General features: G+C 37.6%; 1 protein-coding gene across 42 annotated transcripts in view; it reads left to right on the top strand.

Annotated features, from left to right (window-relative positions):
- Positions 1-14,391, top strand: part of CAST (calpastatin) — a 116,991-nt gene that overhangs the window by 14,942 nt on the left and 87,658 nt on the right. The gene's annotated exons all lie outside the window — the stretch shown is intronic.

Genomic DNA, 14,391 nt, shown 5'->3' with positions numbered 1-14,391 from the left:
TTTTCTTTGAGCCTGTGAATTTCTCCTTTCACTGAATGATGCCCCATTATGTGCACTGTCAACACTGGCCTACTTCTCCATGGAAGGGTCATGTGAAAGCGCTGTCCTTCAAAAGGGTACTGTACTTACCTCTCTTTTACTGCTTTTTACATTTTAAGTCTCAATAGATGTGCTCATCTTCATTCAATAGAAATTGTCATTGTCATTTCCAACTTATAAAATAGCCAGGTCTTAAAAGGTATGTGGAAATTTAGAAAACATAAAGTGGTCATTTTATTTTTCTCTATATTATCAACATGTTTTCAAAAATTTAGCTCCTCTTTCTGCTTATTTTCTGCAGTTTCGAAATATTCAATATATTTTGGTATATTCAATATATTTCGGTATATTCAGTATGTAGGGAGACCGTTATGGTTAGCACCTGCTGTGGATTCTGCACTAAGGTTTACTCCTTGGCTTTCCAATATTGTTTCCATTACTAATACTTATGAAAATATAATTTAGGTTATTTATTGCCAAGCAAATTTGTAGTGATCTTTTTGTATCCATGGAAGGCAAATCTTTCTTTAAAAAGTAAAAGTAAACTTTTATTAAGATTTTATCCTGTTTCTTGGTTAAATAATTAAAAGATAAAATTCCATATGAAAAACCACATTTTTTCCCTTTTACCAACATGAAAATTTATGTAGTGTCATTCAATTCCCTTGTCAACTCTACCCTGTAAATATATTCCCAGGAAAGTTATCTATCAAATAATTTCCTGTTTGAAAACAATAGACCAGGAAATAATATTTTTTGATGTTATTCTCTATTAACATTAATCAAGATTAAACTATTTGCACAAAAAAGGAAATCTTGGTCAAGTGGATGGTAGGCTAGGTCTTACAGGATCATTCTCACCAATTATGTTATTATGTGGAAGCTTAAATATTACATCTTGAATGTACAGGCATCGTTGGTTTAGCCAATAATTGCTAGCACAGTGTTAGGTCTTTCTATAATATCTGGACTATAAAGTACCTTATTTCCGTATTTATAAAGCGCTTGGGAAAGCTGATCAAGAGCCCTGTTACAGATGCAGCGGGGGCAGAATTCGAGATCCGTGTGTCAATAGAGGCAGACTGTACTTTCAGCTTGAAGCAGAAAGGCCCAACTTCCACCAAGGACAAAGGAGTTTTTCTTCTCTTGATCTTCAATGGAAGAAATTCTGACAGTTTCGTCCCACTTCTGAGAAATTCAGATTTATGACTCCTGGACTTGTCCCAGAGGCTGGGCATATATCGGTCTGTTCTGCTCTGTTCCAGCCAGCAGAAGCAAAGAGGGGAAAGAGCTTTAACCTGCTCCCATGGCGTAAATCACTGTAGAGATTCATTTAGGCTGAGATTGAAGATTGCTTATTATCACACCAAATTCTGCCCGTACCTATTTGATGGGGTGGCCAGGCCTGCAGACGGGATGACTTGGTAGTCAAGGTATATTTCCAGTGTGATCTGTCTCCAAAGAGTCTCCAATTCTTTGTTATGTGCAAATAAGTCATTGATGAGATATTGTGGCCCTGGAGACAATTCAAGGAAACCATCCTGCAGTCGGTCTTATTTTAGCCTTTGTGTTCACGATTGTAAAACCATGTGCCATGTGGATTTGTTATCTGCCCTGCCCACCATCCGTGGTCAGTTACCATCCTCTTTTCTTCTGCAGATTATCAGAGAAAGATTTCCTGAAACTGATTCTTTCTCCCAGATATTTTCTTACCTACCGCTCTGTCAAACAAGAAGTGAGATTAAGAAGCTTAGTTTGGGTTTTGGTAATCCATTTTCAAACTAGCATGTACCTCCAAAGGTTAAATGATGTGTTGTCCCCAGGCACATGCAAACATACTTGTTCAGCCTCCAAGGACAAACCCAGGCCCTTGAAACAAAGTCAGTCTGAAAATTCACTATTTTTTTTTAATTTTATTTTTCCTTTTTCTCCCAAAGCCCCCCAGTACAAAGTTGTGTATTTTTAGTTGTGGGTTCTTCTAGTTGTGGCATGGGGGATGCTGCCTCAGCATGGCTTGATGAGCGGTGCCATGTCCACGCCCAGGACTCGAACTGACAACCCCTGGGCTGCCGAAGCAGAGCGAACAAACTTAACCGCTTGGCCACAGGGCCAGCCCCTGAAAATTGACTTTTTATGCTCAGGGATTTTTTCCTTTTCCCTTAATTACTCTGCTGCATTTCATTTGGAGGTGCAAGAAAAAGGGTACAGAGAAGGACTTCAGGAAGACAGAACCAGAAGAAAAAATGATTAGGGTTAAGGAAGAAGCACTATTATATTGATATGTGTGAAAATATCTGGGGATGAATGCACTGTGTAAATTTCAGAGCTCTTTCTCTCCGGCTCTCATAAATAGTTCTTACTCCTTTGGAATATGACCCATAAACAGCCACTAAGTGATCCTAAGAAGTCTGGAGCAGTTTTAACAGAATTTTGCAACTAAAATATCATTTGTCATGTTGCATTTGCGATACAAACACTTGAGGATGAAGTAGAGTAAGTGTCTACGAGAATGTATTTGTTTGCTTGTATATATCAATCATTATGGATTTGTTAAGTCCTTCTCCGATGTAAAGGAATTATAAAACCAAAAGTTGCATGGACTAACAAGCCAAAGATAAATGTCTCAAGAGAAGGAAAAAGAAAAAAAAAATTTAACTTTAGCACCTTTAAATACAGTGGAACAAAGAAGCCTTTCCAAACCTTCAATCCAATCTATTTAAAGTATTTGACTGACGCATCTGGCCACGCTGGGGGAGTGTGAGCATTTTAGCAACATGCTTCGGTGAAGTCCTGAGGAACGGAATTTAAGCATAAGATGTGCCGGCATGATGTCACAATGCCAATTTTAAGAACTTTAAGAATAGGTATATTTTCACGGGTAAAGAAAGGACGATATAAATAGAAGAGAAAGAAATTGTGCCTTAAAGGAAAAGATATTTATTTTCTTTACCATAATAACATTGGGGGCATTTTTTTCCTCAGTATCTACCTTTCCTCCTTCTAAAATACATGAATTAAGTATTGAATGGCTCCAACATTTTTTAATTTCTTTCTTACATTTTTTCTCTTAATGAAATGTCTTTTTTTAATCACAAAAGTAATATGTACTTGTGGAAAGCCAGCAGAATTACCCAGTCTCACCACTTAGTTATAACTATTGATACAAAAGTCTTATGTGTATTCTCAAATTAACGTGATAATATTATGTCCTTATTATTATTATATATACTTATTTTAGTAACTTTTTAATGATCATACAGATAAAATATAATCACTGGCGAAAATTTAGAAAGTACCAAAGACTTTAAAGAAAAAATACCATCATCTAGAAGTCTAGCACCTAGAGAGATGGCTGCTATTTCCATCTGCGTATATTTCTCTATGTCTTTTTTCTGTGTATATATATTATGTTTAGTAAAATACTGCATATCCTGATTTTTAAGCAGAGACAGCAAAGGAACATCATTAACAGGATGTAGGCTGAATATGATAAATAATGTCCTTCGTGATAGATAACTCTTTTCTAATTAAAAAGGTAATCATAATGTGTGTGGCTTTTAAATACAGTAGAAAATCATTATTCAAATACCTTGGCATTTAATATGGCATTTAATATGGTCGTTATTTTGTGCTGTGTTTTTGAGGGAGGAAAACATATTTCTTCTTCAAGAAGTCTTTTGGGACAGTTTTCCTACAAGCAAGAGATTAACCATCGTTAGCAAATTTTGGAAGAGCACTGTAGCAAACATTGTTTTAAGGGATTATGGATCGTGACAAGAGAGTCCATATGAATTGTGAGTTGATTGTGGCTTCACAAGCGCATCTCCCAGCGCCAAGAAAGAGGCAAAGCAGAAGAGGTGCACCACGGGCAGTCCCACCTGGCATACCCGGAGAGCCAGACTCGAGCAGCCAACCTGGAAGCCAACTGAGTGTCTGCCTTGCAAGGTTAAACCGACTAAGGCAAGGTCCAAAATTCTTTAGACTGCAGTTTCTCCATTTTTTAGCTCTAAATGTTGACTTATTTCTTCATTGACTAGAATATTTTTTAAGATAATTTTTCAGAGAGGGAGCATGGATGGTGATTTTCTGAGTCTCTGTGGATCTAAGTATGTTTTCCTATTGGCTTTACATAAGACGTTTGGAAAAAATTGTATAACATTCTTGGAAAACAGTTCTGTTCCCTTAAAATTCTGTACCTGTTGCTCCATGATTATCTGGCTCTTGTGCTATAGTGAAGATGTCTGGGGAAGCCTAATTTGGATTTATGTTTTAAGCTAGTTTTTTTTTGCCTTGCTGCATAGAAGATATTTTGTTCTTTTGTTCTTACAATTTTAAAAAATTCCCAGGACATCTTTATATATGTATTTCTCTTTATTAATTTTTCTTAGAATGTCTGTTATTTAATGATTGCTCTTATTTTTCTGGCTTCTTTTTAAACATACATATAATTCTGATATAAGACCTTCTTTAATTGTCTGCTTCATAGTTTCCTCTTTGACCTTTACCTCTGCATTCTGGGAGAGTTTCTGAAGTTTATCCCCCGTATTTTTATTTCTGTCATCTAAGTTCTACTCTTGACAACTTCCAACACAGGTTAAATTTTGCCCTTTGTTTGTTGGTTTGGTTTCTTTGTGCTCCTCCCTTATCTCCCCTTGTCTCTTTTTGTCTCACTCTGTTATCTTTCCCTCTCACTCTGCTCTCCATCTGTAGCTGCCTATTCAGGTTTCATGGAGATAATACTATCTTGCTTTCTATTAAGGATGCAAATGTTTTTCTAAAATTTTCTTCTTGTAGTATCTCATTTTATGATATCTGCTATCTCTTTCGTTCTTCAGGAAAATGATACTCTCTTGCTTTCTCTGTGGAGTTTTTTGGAGACCAAGTTTCTTTATTTCTGTTTACTCATTTTTAAGTAGAGCTCTGTCTACACCTAGAGCTTGTCAACAGTCATGAGCATGTCATCCTTAGCCCTGCTCTGGCCATGTGCATGCTAGTTGAGTCTCCTCAGATCTACGGCTGTTTGGCACTGGATGTGCACACTCCTGGTCAAAGCCCCACTATGTAATGGGCTCTGTCCTCCCACATCCTGCCCCAGTCCGCTGAACCCACTCTGATTTCTGCTTAGTTGGTTTCCAGGATTTGTAATCTTGACTTGGTTTAGAAGGAGAGATATTGGTTTAGAAGGCCAGGCACTGATGAGGCGTAAAGGGAGGTTGTCTCATGAGGAGGACTCCTACCCAAAAGGTATGACCGCCAGGTTTTCTAGGTGGTTGCATTTCTGTATGAGAATCCTGAGCATTCATGGGAGAGAAGAGATCTTTCGGGGTTGTAGGCTTGCTCTATTTCAGACCTCGTGACACAAATGGTTCACCAATTGTGCTTTTTAATACAGTTCCATTGACTTTGATTAGAGTGGAGATTTTGCTGAGATATTGGCAATTGGTTGACTTTCTTTGGTATTTGGTAAAATTCTGTCCTCTTCTGTGAGAAGATGAGAGAGTAAAAAGTAAAAAGCAGGAGTATTTCATACTAGGAATTCTTGGGATTATCTCATAATAACACAGTTGAGCTCAAATTAAGTCTCCTCTTTTCTAGTTTTCTTCAGGAATAACCTGTGAAATGGTTTTCATTTTAGTCTCTGTTCTGTCTGTTAGTTGTGTCTAACTCCTCATGGGTTTCAACTGAGGAGCTTGAGGTTTATGAGTTTGGAGATAACTAACCAGCAAAGGCATTCCATGTCTCCTCTTTTCCGGGGTTTCTCTATGTGGTTTCTGGTGTGTTTGCCTTCTTCTACGTGTATGTCTTCATGAAATAATTTAGGTCACTGCTTGCCTTTCAGTGAATGAAACTTGTTTCCATAGGTATTAGAATTATTTTCTTGTGTGGAGCCTATCAGATAGGTCTTCATGAGCAGTCTGTGAATTTAAGTTCAGAACCTACAATTAAAACGCAAGGCATTATATAGACATTCAAACAGCCTATTTAGCCTAAGACATATATGCAGGTTGAATTCTGAGAAAAAGTCAGAAAGTTTACAAAATTCAGGACAGAAATTCTGAGACCACAGTGAGAGCATCTTCTTTCTTATCTGCTGGGGAAGTTTTGAAGAGCCACACACACACCTCAATTAGCCTGCCACCAGTCCATGATGTCCACAGAGGCAGCAAATTGTACTTGCCGAGTGTAGGCTCTGGAGTCCCACTGCCTGGATTTGACTCACCCCTCTGCCACTTCCTGACTGTGTGTCCTTAGGTAAATCACTTTGCCTCACCAAGGGCACTTTCCTCATCTATAAAATGGACATAATAATAGCCTCTACATGAGTTGATGTGAAGATCAATGAAACCATCCATACGAAGTGTCTAGAATAGTGCCTTGGACCAATAAAGTGCTCTATAAATGTTAGCTGCTATTATTATTATTATTGTTACCTTTACTTTATTATTATTACTGTTATTAGACCAACAGAGAGAACTTGCTTGGCAAGAAAAATGAGCCCCTTGTTGGTTTCTAACCACAGAATGAGACAGACTCAAATTCTTTTGTTGTTTATATATTGCAGAGCCTTTCCCATTAGAAAAGGAAGAAAGTTGGGTAGTCCACTAAGCATAGTAGTCCTTTTCTTTTAAAATAAACTATGTGTAACACCCAAAAACATATGCCAATAGCTAGAAAGTAGAGACCATCTGCTTTAGCATTCAAGGAATTGTTTTATCAGAAGCTAAGGATACACCTTTAACAAAGACTATGAAAATAATATGCTTTTAAAATAAGAATCTCTGATATACAAAATGTTATATAATTTATTATGGAATGGCTAATAAAAAACAATTAAGCATTTGCCTCTATAAAAGAATATATGAATATATCAACATTGTATTATACAGTAATAAAATACCCTTCATTTATTATTGTACTTTGAATTTGTGAGCCTAATTACCTAAGATCTGAGGTCCCACCAAAATTCTCTCTGAAAAGATTGTACTCATAGCATGTGAAATTGGAATCAAATGTTAACAAAACATCAAAGGAATTGAATGGAAGTTAAATTAACTGACTTCAGAGGAGATCATAAGTCCTGGAAACCTGATGGACAAGTTGATTAAATGTTGTTCCTGAAATACCCTGCCTTAAAGTTTATGTTTTTTCATTCTTCTCTTTAGACTTTCTTAGCTTCTCAAAGATAGGGAATGACTGATACAAAGGGGTGATCACCTGAAGTCATGCCCGTAGCCAGATACCTGCATCGTCTAAGGACTGAATATGTATGATTCTTGTCATAAAGTCAACAATATTTTATCATATTGCAATGTATGTAATAGCTTGTTTTAGCCTTGTGAAAACAATTTATTTGTGAAATCAAAAACTCATGAAAGCTGATATCAATGCTTACTAAACATATAGAGCACTGTGTTGGTATCATGAAAAATTATTGAGCCAGACCTGGTAAAATTTGGTACTCTCACCGCTTTGGCAGCCCAGGGTCATTTCCTCACGGTGGAAGCACACCACCATCTGTCAGTTGCCATGCTGTTCAGTGGCTCACATAGCAGAACCAGAGGAGCCTACAACTAGGATGTACAACCATGCACTGGGGCTTTGAGGAGGGGAAAAAAAGGAAGATTGGCAAGAGCTGTTAGCTCAGGGTGAATCTTTCCCTGCAAAAAGAAAAAAATTATTAAAAACTCTCTATTCCTCATTTTCCAGGACATTACATAAGATAATTCAAGTTTTAACGTGCCTAAGAATCACCTGGAGATAGCATGAAAAATTCAGATTCCTGGGCCCCATCCCCAGACATTCTGATTTAGCAGGTCTAAGGTGGTAGCAAGGAATCAGTATTTTTACCATTTACCCTGGGTAACTCTTATGACTTCTTCTGAGTCCATTTTGAGTAAAACTGACATAATTCTTGTAGAGGGCATAACACAGTTGCCTGATACACATGAGCTTTTTTTTCTTTTCTTTTTCTTTATTCCTTTTTTGTTTTTTGTTTTTTTGAGGAAGATTAGCCCTGAGCTAACATCCACCGCCAAATCCTCCTCTTTTTGCTGAAGAAGATTGGCCCTGAGCTAACACTGTACCCATCTTCCTCTATTTTACATGTGGGATGCCTGCCACAGCATAGCTTGATAAGCTGTGCTAGGACCACGCCCAGGATCCGAACTGGTGAACACTGGGCTGCTGAAGCGGAATGCATGAACTTAACCACTACACCACAGGGCCGTCCCTCCTTTTCTTTTTAAGATGAGTCTCCCAACTCCGTCCTTGGCCAATTCTGCTGTGCGACGTTCTGGGGATGGCATGGCTCTGAAGCACATTAAGAGTATGGCAGTTTCAAATGGTCATTGGACCACATGGGAGGCTCTGTTTAGAGGGAGCAGGTACTAACCCCATTTCTTCCCACTTCTCCTGGGACCTTGTCTCTTGAGCTGTTCCATTGTTCTTCTTACTTAGTGACTTCTTACTTTACCTAGTGACTCCTCTTTGGACTATATATTACTTCAGTCTTCCACATCATCAACTATTTTAAAATATTTCCTTTGAAACTATTCAAGCTCCCATTCTATTTTCCTTTCTAACCCTCACTGCCAAAATTCTTGGTTGGAATTATTGAAGAAAGGACTGTAGAGAGAGAAGAGAGAAACTAAATGGAAATGATGCTGAATGTCAGCATGTAGGAGGTAGGAAGGAGAAATCAGTGAACAAGTCAAAGAAGAAGCAGTTACGAGGGCAGGGGACCCTGGATGTTGCAGTGTCATCAATGGGAAGGTGGAAGAAAAGTCTAGAGTGATAATATTTCCAGAATTATGGAGACTGAAGAAAGGCCCTTGCTTGGAGATTGGAATATTATAGGTCCTCTTTGGAGCTGTTTCTGTTATGATTGAGAGGATGCTGAGTAAGTGGAGATTTTCTTCTCTTCCAAAGTACATGGATTTGTGTAATGAACGTCAGATAAAGTGGGAAAAAGATGAAGTTGAAATCAGTGTTTATTTATACAAAAAGAGATGGATGTGTCTAAGATGCATCACGTGTCACAGATTTCTTGAATTGTTTGCCAGTTGTTTCTAGGTAAATGGACTGGTTTATTAATTGAACAATATCAAATATGAAAGACATTATTTGGGAAGAACTCTTTAGTGAATTGTAAGCATATGTTTATCTTTTTAGGACTGTAGACTTCTTGGGTGGTTATTAACATTAAGGTTGGCATTCCTAGGCTCTTTCTTTTGTAAATCAAGCCTCTGATCCCTAAGTTGACTAATTTGAGTTCAAGGAGCAGAATTTTTGGACTTTAGTACATTCCAGACATGTATCACTCTGAAATCGAAATCTGTAAATACAGTCTCAAAGAAAATCATTTCTCTTATAGGAAACGGAAAGCTAAAATTTCTCGTATTCACATTCCAATTTTGGTTTCACTTAGTACTTGGGATAAAATTGTTTCTCTGAATATGATTTTGTTACTCTTTTTCTGCTTACTTTCTTAAAACACTAAGTGACTCAAACTCTGAAATCATACGTCTATTTCATTAAATAGTGAAAGCTGAATGACTAATGAATTTTAAAAATAATGCATTTAAAAGATAACGAAGGTTCTTGCTACCAGCTACAAAGATAGAGGTTGCAGAAATACTTGTTAGATAAGATGTGGGGATAGCTGCCCCAAAGCTAAACATATAGTTCCGGGGACACCCAGTGGTTAAAGGAGGAAATTCCTTGCTGTGGTACAGCGTTAAAAAATGATGGAGTAAAATATTTCTAGCCTCAGCAGTGATAATACGTTACTGACTTTATCTTTCTGAATTGGCATATGTTAGATGTATGTGTATATTTTAAGAAAGAGGTTTGATTTTGATTTCTTATGTAAATTTTCTTCAAATATTTGAAAACTTACAAATTATAAGACTAAAAATGTTAGAAATATGATGAAACTTTTCCTTTAATAAAAACATAAATGATATTTAAAAATGTGAATTAATGGGGCTGGCCCCGTGGCCCGGTGGTTACGTTCGCGCGCTCCGCTGCAGGCGGCCCAGTATTTCGTTGGTTCAAATCCTGGGCGCGGACATGGCACTGCTCATCAAACCACGCTGAGGCAGTGTCCCACATGCCACAACTAGAAGCACCCACAACAAAGAATATATAACTATATACTGGGAGGCTTTGGGTAGAAAAAGGAAAAATAAAATCTTTAAAAAAAAAATGTGAATTAAGTGACCGAGAGTCATGAATAAGAAAAACAATGAAACCTTTTTGACCCAGAAATTCCAATTCTAGGAAGTTGTTCTGAGTACATAATCAGAGGTGTACTTGATGGCTGTGTACAAGGATATTCATCATAGCTTTATTTATAGTAGTGACAAACTAGAGAGAAACAAATGAACAGCAGTAATGAATTTGTGAAATTACAGCACAGACGTAGTGACTAAGGCATCTTTAATACCATGCTTTAAAGAGCATTTAATGACAGAAGAAAATGTTTGTGTTAGGTTAAAAAAAAAAGGTGAAAGACCTACAGTTCCGTTTATATAAGATGTTTATAACTTATTGTGCATATTTTTGTATTTGCATAAAAATAGAAAATAACTGCAAGTAGTTGTCTTGATTGGCAGGATTTTGAGTAATTTACATTTTCTTCTGTCTACTTTTCTCTTTATTTTAAACATATTTTTTTGTCAGGGGAAAAAAGTAATAAACAGCACACATTATACAAGAATACTGGAAGAGAGTGTTTTAACAATGATCAGAACTAAATCTATGCATCTGTCTGCTTAGAGCTTAAATAGAGAACTATTTTACACAGGACCCCTTTTTCTTTGGAAACCCTAAGAGGTACTTCCAGAGCGAGGCTGCCTCTGTGCATGTACGTGTGTGTGCGCAGGTGCGTGCATTCATGGATGCATGTTTGCATAGAAGTGAATCCATTATATATGGTCAGAGAATAAGGATTTAAGCACTAAAGCAGCTTAAAGGGCAAGTATTCTTAAATATTTTTAGTTCATGATGAAAACTGTTATCTTTTCCTCTGAAAAGTACACACGTATGTGAATACAAAAAATACCCCCAAAATGTGACATACAATTTAAGAGGTTTGAATTCCCCACCCCTGAAGAGGGCATCTTAACAAGTAGATATATTTAGGAGGCACCATCTAATAGCATTTTCCCAGTTGGCTTGTTGTTGATATCTGAAATTCCACCACTAGCAAATTCCTTAACCTTTGAGTTAAGCATTACCTTCCCCTGGGTCATCCTTTAAATTGTAGGTATTCCTAGGAGGCAATAATATATTAGTTATTAACACATTAGTGAGAAGTAGTTTGACAAGAAAGAGAATGATGTAAGCACTATTTTTCTGTAGATTCGGTAAAGGTAGTTGCGATCTAGAGATAATTTAACAATAATAGCTAACACATATATAGGCATCACACACACACACACATCTTACAACAACCCCATTCTCTTGATGAGGAAATTGAGGCACAGCTTGATTAAATAACCTGTCCAAGGTCACACAGTTACTTAGTAGCCAGCGGAGCCCAGAGTTGACTCACTTTTCAAAGTCTGTGCTTTTAACTAGTATCTGACAATATTCGTAAAATTACCTATTTTAAGAAATCTACCAAAGGCCAACTCCATAGACTTTCTTACTACTGTTGCCAGTTTTTGTAAATCTCTTCTCTAACTCTTCTTTCCTTCTTTCTTCCTTGTATTGTATCCTCTTTTCATTCAAGAGGATCATAAAGCAAGAGTAAGTCATTCCCATTCCCAGGAATCTAAAATGTAAGAAAGTGCAGGGATAGCTATTTGTTCCCTCTTTGTAGATAGGAAATGCAGCACAGAGGGAGGCCAAGTCACAGCAGAGGCCGACTCTGGAGAAGGGTAGGGTTCTCCATACTCCTGGTCAATGCAGCCACCTCGAGACTAGAAAGACTTGAGCTGGCTTGGAGATGACGAATGGGCACTGAGTAATCAGAAAAACAGCAAACTCACCAAAGTGTGGCTTCCCGTAGTGTGTGTTATTAAGGCCATTGTGCCTGGGACATTTCATTCAATAAGTCAATTTCTATGTAATCTTATGAGTTAATGATGACTCATTCATTATGACTTATTTATCAGTGTTTCCCTGGGGCCAACATATCCTATTTATTGCATTGCATTTATGGTAGCACACATTTATGCTTCTTTTGGTAATAAAAGCAACTCGTACTTATTTGTAGACTATTTACAGCCATGGTGTAAAGGAAAATTTATAAATAAGAATCACAGCTTTATAATTGCTAGTGTTGGGGAATCTGCCTAACCTTTTGAAAGACAATCATTTTCTAGATACTATTTTCCAATAAAGCATGTGTTTTCATGTGGAAACACAATACTTCTTGTCATTTTATAGGGTACTATTAAGTAATGGAACTGATCTGTTAACAAATATGTCAAAACATATACTTTAATGAGAGTTTTTATCCTGAAAGCTGCTACATTTCATCAAGTCTAAGACACCATTGATGTAAAAATACGCTGATTGGAAATGCTAAGAAAGAAAAAAACCTATCAATTAATCTCTGACCAAAGCTTTCTTATACTGATAATAGGATGCATCTGTACCCAAGAGGGAAAACAGGAAAAAAATGGTGACTTCAAATCAATGAAATAAAATTCAGTACTAACCTGAAAATTTATACAGTTGTTTTCCATTGTTCAATAATTTTGAAACTAATTCCACTTTTACATTTAAAACACAAAAGGGTTTCATCTCCCACTCAATATTTTTTTCACTAAAATCAATATTATCCAGTTTGATAGCCTTCCCTTATTTACCAGCTATGAATCTGATTAACTTTTGGTAGTTTCAAAACCTTAAATCTCCATTCAGAGGATAAATATTTGTTTTGCTTCTAAGGATAATCAAATGATGTGTTGCCGTTTCTGAAGACAGTTTAACAAACAGGGTTTCAAAAACATCTTGAGCCATTCTTTGAGCATGCCAGGGTTTCAATACTCCTTTCATGCAAAAGTTCTTGTGTATTTGTGTGCTCAAAAATTTCATCACATACAACATCCAATCTGTCGCTTACCGATCACTACAAGCTAGAGAATCCCCTAGCCTGCTCCCTCTTGAGAGCTCCCAGGGAGCATCTACTGTTGCTTTGCTGGAAGGGCAGGCCAGCTCCTTTTCCCTGCGCTTTGGGGTGGAGGAGCCAATCACTGGGTTGGAAGGTGCAGGAACTCTGACCAGCTTCATGGCAGGGAAAGGCGCCGTGTCTCCACTGGGGCGGGAGAAGAAGCTCTCATTCCGCCAGGTGGATTTCATCATCACTGGAAATCTGAGGGCTGGGAATCTAAAAACCCAACTTGCCCCTTTCTTCATACCCAACCCCTCACTCTTAATTGAGATTTGTTGATCTTCTTGGATTGGTGAGTTTATGGTTTTTATCAAATTTGGAAGTGTTTTGATCATCACTTCTTCAAAAGTTTTCTCTTCTCATCTCTCTCCTCTTCTTTGGAGGCTGCAGTTATACACATATTAGCTGCCTGAAGTTGTCCCATTGCTCACTGATGCTCTGTTCCCTGTCTAGCTCTCTGGTTCATTTTGGATAGTTTCAGTTGCTATGTCTCCAAGTTCACCATTCTTTTCTTTTGCAGTGTCTCCCCAGCGTGTTTTTCACCTCAGACGTTGTATTTTTTGTCTTTAGAGGTTTGATTTGGTGCTTTTTAAAAAAGTATCTTCTATGTCTCTGCTTAACATGCTTTTAAAATGCTTTTTATTTCGAAATACTTACAGATTCTCAGGAAGTTGCAAAGATAGTCTGGAGAGGTCCCATAGACCCTTCATCAGTTTCCCCTTTGGTTACATCTTATGTAACTATAGGACAATATCAAAACTAGGAAATGACATTGGGACAACATGTGTACGTAAATTCTATGCCGTTTTATTACGTGTGTAGATTCATGTAGCCAGCACTGCAATCAAGATACTATGCTTTTCAAACATTGCATTTTCCTGCATATGGAAAATCAAGTTGTATTTTTCTGCTTCTATGCCTGCCTTCTAATTTTTTATTAGATGCCAAACAGATGTGAATTTATTCTTGTTGGGTGCTTCTTTGTAGTTGTTGTTGGCATAGAATTTATTCTTTCTCTAGCCTCAGGAGTTCCTCACAGGCACGCACTGTGGATCTCTGGAGCTCTCTTTTGGAGCTCGCTCCTCTCTGGTGCTCTCCCTGTGAGCCTGGGGAGCCCCTTCGGCCTGCGGAACTCCCAGCTCCACTCCTGCACCCAGGAGACCTACACTCTCTGCCTGGGTTCCTCCTCCATGGTCTGTGTTCCAGCCGCCTGGACACTCCAGGAA

Source organism: Equus przewalskii, chromosome 13 (genome assembly GCF_037783145.1).
Source record: "Equus przewalskii isolate Varuska chromosome 13, EquPr2, whole genome shotgun sequence".
Taxonomy (NCBI): Eukaryota; Metazoa; Chordata; class Mammalia; order Perissodactyla; family Equidae; genus Equus; species Equus przewalskii.
The sequence above is the reverse complement of the archived record's forward strand: the minus strand, read 5'-3'. Positions and strand labels throughout refer to the sequence as shown.